Below are 10,130 nucleotides of genomic sequence, written 5' to 3'. Positions count from 1 at the left end.
CATGTCCTTGGGAGCACAAGAGAAAGAGGAGGAGAGGCTGGGGCAAGAAATGCCAGCTGTGTCTCAGAAGAAACTTTGAGGGCACAAAGCAAGACTTGTGGCCGGACTGGAAGACTTACCAATATTCGCCTTCACTGACCTCACAATTTTGCCTGGGGCCTGTACTCTGTAACAAATAAGATATTGAGGACCAATATTTTTGACTTACATTTTAAAGGTCCTATAATTCTTGCTCAGTAGTAATCATTAGAGAAACAAATGGTACAAAGAATCCACTGTATGCGAGGCACTTGAAGTGCCTTTATTTCTTTTGGAGAAAGGAGCAGGGAAAGGCAACTAACTGAAAGCAGAGAACCTGTCGGGAAGGAGAACTCAGAGGTTGTTGGTTACAGATTAACTGAGTAGTTTGTTAAAGCAAATAGGAAACTGTCACTATAACGGGAGTTGGTTCATACAACCACTCTGGTAAGGTGTAGGAAAACCAGGTCAATTCACCCAATAGTCCACTGCAATGTAAAGCATTCTCCATGATTTACTCTTTTTCATGCTCTGTGTCTGAGAGAGGAAACCATGTGCTCCAATAAAAAAAAAAAAGATTTATGAGGTAGTTACAACGGCATCCAAACCAATAGAAGTTAAAGATATAAAACATTTTTTTAGATATTAAAAGACAAATAGTCCTTTAGCTGTTTTGTATATGTGAGAGAATAAAATATCCAAATAAGCCATAGCTTTTTTGCTCAAATTTTCTGGGTGAGAAACCACTAGGTGACAGTGTGACTGTAGGACAAAATGAGCACACATTTTCTGAGTTCACATTAACCCTAGGATTTGAACATTTAGCATTTAGGCTTAAGCTACGTGATTTGGGGAGACAACAAATACGTCGCTTATAGAGTTGCTTCCAGATTTAAAAAATGAGATAAAAATTTAAAATATTTTCTACTATCCCAGTTACTCAAATTTCTCTCTTCATAGTAGGACAGCATTTTCAGTGAGAAATGATTTAGAGATTGTGACCTCCTCTGGGTGCTGTAGAAGATTCTTATGGGAAGTGAGGGCACTGTAGCACCTCTCTTTTTAAATCTGAGATGTTCCTTCTCCTGTTCTGTCTTCAGGGAAAGTATAACCCAGAGAGGTAACAAGCTGAGAGAAATAAGATATCTTAGGTCACTGTTGCCCAAAAGTTTTTTTCCTGGTGTAAAGTGTGGACTCTGGATAATAGCACAAGTCTGCCATTTCTAGGGCCACCAAACCTGAGAATAGTGGATATTGTACATTTTTTGGATCCAGCTTCAAGTGTTCTCACTCTCCTGTTAACATCTTGATTTCCCTATCTGAGGGCACTTCTCCCTGGCGGTAGACTTGATAGAGGGGACTGTCTATCCACCCAGGCCCTCTCCTGGCCAAGGTATAATGAGAAAGGCAAATATATGACTGAACTTTTGCTAGTTGGGAGATTTGATTTCTCAATAGATGACAAAGTTATAGGGATAGTTAAAAGTCAGTTAGCTTTATGTAGGCCAAATTGTCCCTCTCTCTCAGACTCTTTGAGGTGCTCAAATCTTTCCAATAAACTTCATTTTTTTCCCCTTAGGTAGACAGATTTTGTTGCCTGCAATCAAGAATCTTGACTCACCAGGTGTTCAGAAAGTGATTTAAAATTGTGTTTAAAGGTAAGCAAATTCCCTAAAATGGAATATATTCTACCAGTAATTGTTCTATAAAGAGATATGTCCATAAGGGCCAGGGTAGGGATAAAGAGAATCAGAGTATAAAAGCAAGGACCGCTTCAGACATTTTGAAAAACTACAAATGACCTCAACAAGAGTTTGACCCATGGCGTGGCATGGAATAGAGGCAGGAATGATACAAGAGTCAGAGGTGAGTATAGAGTAATAGAAAAAAAATGTTGTAATAACTAGCTTCTAAGATATTTCAACTGTAGAAGAAAATGTAAGGGTTAAATCAAAATAAAAATAAGTGCATGAAACCATTATGTTATTCAAAAATATTTACTAAAGATCTAGCACATGTCTAACACCAGGAAAACTTTCTTCTTCCTTAAAAACAGAAGGTAAGGCTAGAAATAAGAAATTACATCCTAAAACGGATATTCTATTTGGAAGGAATTATTTAAGGGCAGAGAGTGGTTGAAAATTTCTAAGGAAGACATATGGAAGAATGTTTATTCCACTCTAGAATGAGTTGGATGTGAACCTAAATTAGGAAACTCTGGGTGTTCTGAATTCTGCATAATAAGCAAGTATTGTAATAATAAATATTCTTTCAAAGGAACCTCCACTGCATAGAATGTTGCCACTTAGCATGTCATCAGAGGAACAATGGCAGCATCACTACCTTGGATCTTGTTAGAAATGCAGAATCTCAGGCCTTATTCCAGATCTGCTGACTCAGAATCTGCTTTTGAACACTATCCCCAAGTGTTTTGTATAAGTACTTGTATAGAGCACACAGCAAATATTTTATTGAGTCCAAATCTCTGGGTTTCTAAGCTACGTTTTACAGTCGACAAGGCATCTTTAGAACATGCACTGCTTAGTTCACTAACATTTGCTTAATTTAGTGACCTTCTAGGCTAAAATAACTAATTTTACTGACAAATTATATTCCAGGTTGAAACAAAGTGGTCATTTGGATTAATCTTTAGACTCAAATCTAGAAATTAAGATGATGTTAGTGAAGGTAATCTTCTAATTTATGTGGTCATGGTATACAAAGAAGAATAAAAACTAGGATGCTTTAATTTTAAACAAGAATTGTATCCAGCCACAAGAAGTGAATCCTCATAATACAGGGAAAAGACTTTACCATATTTTCAATAATTTCAACTTGAAAAATTTAACAGATGTGCTAAATATATATGGGACATACACATATACATATGTTAGGCGGTTAGTTAGACTTGAGTGAGGAGGGATGAAACAGATGCTGGCCACCCCTCGAAGCCACCTCCCTCACCCCCAGGGTTAACAGGCACACCTTCAGAGCCACCTCTAAGGGCTAACAGAACAGGAAAGGCTGAGCCACCAAGCTGGCTCATATATGCAACTAATGAATCCACTGAACACTACATCAAAAACTTATGATGTACTATATGCTGGCTAACTGAACATAATAAAAAAAAAAAGGCACAAGGGGACCTCCAAGAGCTGGGCATGTGCACGAAAGTAGCAATTTGCCCTTAGGTTATCTTAAAGTCACAACACAACCCATTAAGAGCCCATAAATATGTACTACATAAATACAATTCTAACAATGCAACATGGGTAGGCACGTGGGCAGACGCCAAAATGTTACATAGCCACTTTCGTCTATCAAAAATGTCAATCAAAGCCAAATTTACAGGTACAGGCTTAAGCAGAGCAGGCTTAAAAGGATGCAGCTAGAGCTTCTTGGTGCCTTTGTCTCTCTTGCTCTGGCGATGCTCCAGTTTCACTCTTGAAAGTGTACTATAGTTATCGTCTCAATAAACTCTATCTCCCCGTTCTGGTCTTGCGTCTCCAGTTCTGTGCTGCATCTGGGACAAGAACCAAGCAAACCGGTAACACATACAGTCTTCTAGATAGGTTTATTTATCTCCAGGACTCAAAATAAATGCCTTTGTCTAGTTCCCTCCTACACTGTACATACAATGCAAAAGAATATGGTGGAAATGATGAACTTCCCAGACTGGTTATAAAAAACATCAGCAGCTCCACCATGTTCCCTTGGATCACTTGCTCTGGGGGAAGCCAGCCACCATGGTATGAGAACACTCGAGCAATCCAATGGAGAGGTCTGTATGGTAAGGAACTGAGGCTTCCTGGTAGCAGCTAGCACCAACTTGCCAGCCATTTGAGAGAGCCATCTTAGAAGCAGACATCCCTAACCAAAAATCTGATTGCAATTTCATGAGACCCTGAGACAGAATCACCCAGCAAACCATTCCTTCTTGACCCGCAGAAAGTATAAATAGAATTTATTATTTTCCCTGGAGTAATTTGTTATGCAGCAAAAATTAATGCTGGATATAAAGATTTAATTGATCTGAGATTGATATTACATTATATCATATAAAATCACTTTACAATGCAAATTTTAAAATGATCATGTGTAGTAAGTTTTTAGAGGTCATCTGATGTAGCACCTTATTTTCAGCAAGGCCTCACTAGAGCCATTCAAGATAAATTTAACCATTTTATCTGAAGGGTTAGGAAGAAATTTCTAGAAGCTGCTGTGACGATCCTTATGAAAAAGAAAAATGTTTGGCCTGCCATGAACATGTGATAGGAAAATACAGAAAATAAATTATTTTTCATGTAAAACCTTAAAGTCTTGAGGGCAAAAAAAAAAAAAAAAGTTGAGTGCAGACTCAAACTCTCACTTCTGTTTCATTTTACTTTTTTCAGGTGACTTCTTTTAACAAACTGCATACTGCACATGTGCATCTGATTATTTTTCTCAACACAGTTTTATTCATATAGATAATAGTTATCATAAAATAAGGAAAAACATGTTCCTAACAAAATAAAGAGGTGTTTAAGGCTGACCAAAACCAAAGTAAGAGGGTGTGTGTATATATATATATATATATATTCTACGTATTTGTGGTTTTTAGGCTAACTAAATCCTAGGCTTTTGCAGCCAGCGATTCTGTCTGATGGTGTTACTAGCGAGATGTGGGAAGTGGCCTTCTGTTGGGTGGTAGAATTCAGTAATTCACTCTTATTGACAAAATCGGAGCCAGATAAAACTCACCTCACACTCTCAAGATAAACAAGACAGCGCCAAAATTTGGTGGAGTTACTCTAATAGATAATAATTCTACAAGATCAATACAAATTGTTGACAACCTCACATAACATGCAGGCATTATCACAGTATAAGGAAGAAAATCATCATGAAAGGCCAGTAACAAAAATAGCTGGAACTATGTAAGTACAGTTCAAGTGTGAACTTTGAGTCCTTGTAGATTGATAATGAATAATAGCAACAATTAATAATAAAGATCTTCACATTAGGAAGAGTCATTTCTCACCAACCAGTGTGGGATTAGATGAGAACAGAATTCACGGAAGATGAATAGAAGCTATAAAAAAGGAAAGGAGAGAAATCTGGATAGAACAGAGGCAATTCTCTTAGTCACATTCAACAAAAGTTTCATCAGTTCTTAGTAAAGATCAGTAAGAAGTTAAAACCAGAACTCTGCTATTTTTTATTTATAGTTTACAGATTTAACTTGTTCGAGTTAACTGCATAAAAAGCTACATAGATTTCACTCCAATTGGTCATCGTCTTGTGTATCGATTCTCAATTCCTTTGTTATCTTACCTAAGTCTCAAGCTTAAGACCTCCTTAACTTGGAAGGCAATATATTGCGAAGTTTGGGTACTCAAGGGGTGCGTAGGAGTACAGTCTACATTTTCATGCATGTCTGCACATCTGGGCAATAGATATCACATAGGCACAATGAACAATATGGGCTCAATAAATTGCATTTGTCCAGATTATGTACTCACATATTTTGTTAGATTTGAATTAAACAACTGAGGGAAAGGACAAAATTTTAGAGGCTTAATTGGGTTTATTTTCCGAATTTGCTACATAATTTTCCCCTTGTCAAAAGGGAGAATGTACCAGTTTTAAAGTATCAAGGACTGCAGTGAGCTGTAGGTGTATACCACCTTAGAAATACATACTACTGCAATCAGAATATTATTGCCCTTCAGAGTGGGACACACAGTAGTTTGTTCCTTTCTGTAAACTTAGGAGAAATGTGATTCTGGGAATTTGGTCTTTGAGGAAAGGTAGAAGCTATCTTTAGAGACTTGCCAAAGGAGAGGCTCCTGTTTCATATCCATTTTATATTTATGATCATGATCCTTCTCTTTCAAGGACATCACTTTCCAGTCAGAGCAGTGAGCCTTCTTCATCCCCCCAAGGCCATGCAGTAATGATCATCTTCATCTATTTTTACTGAAGCTACAGTCTATGGTCCAAGAGTCAAGAAAGTGCGTTCTTTTTTTCTGGCTCTGTGGCAGATTCTCCACAAACCCTTGTGGCATTTTTTTTTCCTGCCTGCCTATCTGTTTTCTCAAATGCAGAAATATTTTCATTCTTTTCCTGTTCTCAGTAAGATATAGCTGGAAAAGATCTGTGAGCTTCTTGGGAAAACACATCACATAAATATCAGATAATATTTTATTCTTCACTATGTTAATTCTAGTTTAAGGGGGAAATCGAGGGACATGGGCAAATAAGAAGGTGGCTGCAAGAAAGCCTGGTAAATGTTTTAGAAGAATAAACTGCTCAGTCCTGATCTTTAAGGCATTAGCAGGAATAAACAGAAATACTCAGCAGAACTGTTTGCTGGGTATATACTGCAGTCAACACAGTTGAGCTCAAAAATCTAGAGATAGAAGAAAGCTATAAACCTCAGAATGAAAAATGTTGGAATAAAGTGTTGGTGGAAAGAACAAAGGGAGGAAGGAGATTTTCAAGACCTAAGGGCAACTTAAAATATTTACATTATACCTCTATTTCAGCGAAGTCTGACTTTCACTCTTGACTGTGTATACAGCCAAGGTCTCTGGTGAAGAGCTCAGGAGGAAGCAGTTGCCTGTCACCATTTTGTCTCATCTATTGGAATGAGATTTTCAAGGTCTGCTTTCATGTGGTTTTGAGGAGGATTCTACTGTTACTTCCAATGTGTATGTTGCATTCATTTTTTCCTTTTTGTTTCGACGTCTGTAGTTCAGGTTCACACCTCCTCATAGTCTGTATCACTAATTCGACATCCTTCCCAAGCCAATCTATTTGACACACTGTGAGCAGGATAGTCCCATTATCATGGCTCTTCCACTCAAATCTTCTAGAGATTCCTCATTGTTAACAAACTAAGTAGAAGTGTCTTGTTTGGGCAAAGTCTACCACAGCTTGTTTCTCACTGACCTCTTTTCATCTCCCACATTTTTCTAACATCAGCTCTAAGGTCTGGGTTGCTCCCCATGCCTTGAATAGGCTAGCACTTTATTTACTCTGGACTTCAGATATACTTTTCACTTAGACTAGCATGTTTCTCTTAGCCTATTAAAAAAAATTTCTGGGGTCACGCCTGTGTGGCTCAGGCAGTTAAGCGTCTGACTCTTGATTTAGGCTCAGGTCATGATCTCAGGGGTCATGAGATTGAGCCTTGTAAGGGGCTCTGTGCCTGGCATGGAGCCTACTTAAGATTCTCTCTCTCCCTCTTCCTCTGAGCCTCCCACACACCTCCCCCCTGCTCATGTGTGCACTCTCTCTCTCTCTCTCAAAAAAAAATCTTTTTTTCTGAAAACCCAACTATGAAATTTTATAACATGTCCCATTTCCTGGCTCTACAATAATATCCTTGTTCCTCCCCATTTGAAAAGAAGTCCTCCCATACGACAACAGCTTATAACATTTGTTTCACATAACTACTTAAATTATAATTCATTCATTTATTATCTTTCCCCGTTCATTTAGTCATTCTTCAAACATTTACTGAACTGATATTATGTGCCGGGTTCTAGTTGGAAGCTGGGGATACAGAGATGTAAAACCTAATATTTATTCTTCTTGACTAACTTAAAATCCATCGAAGAACACAAATGTGTAAACAAACAAAGTATACTGCGGAAATAAAGAAGTGATACATCAAGTACAATATGAACAGAATAGAGGAATGCCTAGGACTATTTCAGGAAGTAGCAATGGAATCTAATGAAAACAATAGTCTCAAAATAATATTAATAGTAAATGATGTGGCATGCTAGGTATTCTAGGTGTAGTACAATTCCCTCAAGTACAATTATCATCACCACTTACAGATGAAGGAACTGAGGCTCAGAAAAAAGTCACCACCTAGCCCAGTCCATGTAGCTGGTAATTAGCATATCCAGGTTAACACCTAGCTCTGTTGGAGAGAAAAGAGTCAGGAATCAAAACTAGACAGGGTGGCTCAGTCGCTCTGGAGGCAGGGAACAAGGGGCAAGTTGGTTTACAACTCGAATGGACAAGTCTTGGACAGCCAGAGTCAGTCCCCATAGAAATTATCTTTGTTATCTCCGATAACAGATTTCTTCTGGGGAGTAGCTGAGTTCATGGTTGGGTTTTTCAAGACGCTGCTTCAGCAAAATGTGAAAACTACTCTGATTCTAGATACGATGATAGAAGAGGGCTACCAGGAAACACCCCAGAAGAATGGGTCCAGTTAATTATCTGCATGGCCCCAGTCCTCCTCCAGTGACTGGTGGATGAGGAAGGTAAGTATCTGCTCTAAGAAGTAGACAACTGGACATGCACACTCATACCAGAAGGAAACCATCAAGAAGTAGAGGGCTGACCATGCTGGCCAAGGAATCGAATGTGTACGCCTAAATAAGGATTGCTCTGTGTCCTCACAGACAAGTGAGGTCATGCTGGGAATTCCCTTCCCAGGGATCTGTCATGACTGACATGCAGTTCTATAAATGCACGTTTGTGTAGTTTGTTAAAGTATTAAAATAGGGTTTTTTTAAGATTTTATTTATTTGACAGAGAGAGACACAGCGAGAGAGGGAACACAAGCAGGGGGAGTGGGAGAGGGAGAAGCAGACTTCCCGCGAGCAGAGAGCCCGACGTGGGGCTTGATCCCAGGATCCCGGGATCTGACCTGAGCCAAAGGCAGATGCTTAATAACTGAGCCACCCAGGCGCCCCTAAAACAGTTTTAATAAGTAAATATTTTTAGGTTACAAAACTTGACCTGCCATTTTTGTATAATTAAAACTCTCCAAATTTGAAGACAAATAAAGGTTGTGTATTCAGAAAAGAAGAAAGAAAGAAAGAAAAAGAAAGAAAAGAAAAGAAGAGAAAAGAAAAGAAAAGAAAAGAAAAAAGAAAAGGAAAGGAAAGGAAGGAGTGGAGTAATGCTAAGTGGAAAGAGCGATTCTTTCCTCTGCTAGAGAGCAAGTTACTTGATTTTAGATGCGAGGTCTTATACAAGTTTCCTTCATATATATTGCTTACATAGTAGTGTCTTTAACAATAACTTTTTAATATAAATATTACTTGGTGTAGGCTGAAAGAAAGTTTAGACTATGCCAGGTCAAAGTCACTGGATTTTAGACAACTTAGTAAATAAAATCCCCTTTTCCCCCATGCAGGTTTTGGAATAAATTGGAGCTGGAGAAAGGGTCAAGAGATGGGTGTGAAATTATCTTAATTACTGTTATAGGCTAGGTTGGAAGTCAGTGAACCAAGTGGCCTGATGGAAACCTGCCTACCCTGTCACGGGCAGGTCTAGAAAACAGCAGACCTCACTGCAGAAGCACAGTGTTCCCCACAAGGCCTGCCGCACCAGAGCACACACAGGCTCCAAAGAGAGGGAAAGGAAGAGCCAGGATCATCCCAGCCATTCCTGCTCCCAACCAGTACTTGGATCCTCGTCCTCCCCTGGGAACGAGGACAAAAAAGAAAAAAGCAAGGCCTGCTGCTCAGTGGGACTCCCTCCACGTGGAAACACATAGCAAGAGCAAAAGATTTTAACCCCAAAGAAAGGTGCTTACTTTAGCTATGGTTTTTCTTATGCAATGCTACGCAGTTGGAAATAAAAGTAAAGTACAAGTTGATTCAACTAGAAGTTAGAGAATGGGACTTCCAATAAATACTCCGTCACTAATGGGTTTTGTGGCCTTGACAAAAAAATCACCTGGGATGTTTCCTCGTCTCTATAATTGGAGCATCAGGCTAGATCATTTCCTTTCAGTTCTAAAATTCTAAAATCCAGTCATCTATGAGGTGGCTCTCTTCAACTCTACGGCTAGGTGTGGAATGAAAAACTTGGACCATTTCGATCATTCAGTGTTTCACGTTCACCTGAAGCTTTTCTGGCATTTCCTGAGGCTTGCGGTTTGGATGCAGGGAGGAAATGGAACTTAAAGAAGATTCCTAGTCACGAAGTGTAGGTGGTCTCTGCAAAAAATCACTACACTCTGGAGTCACCCAGGATCTCCTTGGTATTAGAATCACCGAGAGATTCGAGAGATTCACTTTGAAGTGTCAGGAGAGAAGTCCCCAAGTGTGCACACTTCAGTTTGGTTTTACTGTTTCCAAAACCTTTCTGGAGTA

At 39.0% G+C, this 10,130-nt stretch overlaps 1 pseudogene; it reads left to right on the top strand.

Moving 5' to 3' along the window:
- Positions 1-1,839: 1,839 nt before the first annotated feature.
- Positions 1,840-8,289, top strand: LOC114217582 (selenoprotein K-like; annotated as a pseudogene).
- The last annotated feature ends 1,841 nt before the right edge of the window (positions 8,290-10,130 follow it).

The sequence above is a fragment of the Eumetopias jubatus genome, unplaced genomic scaffold, assembly GCF_037043125.1.
Source record: "Eumetopias jubatus isolate StellerSeaLion01/CBP00866 unplaced genomic scaffold, mEumJub1_p1.0 scaffold_5, whole genome shotgun sequence".
NCBI classification, from domain to species: Eukaryota; Metazoa; Chordata; class Mammalia; order Carnivora; family Otariidae; genus Eumetopias; species Eumetopias jubatus.
This window is presented reverse-complemented; position numbering and strand designations above follow the sequence as displayed.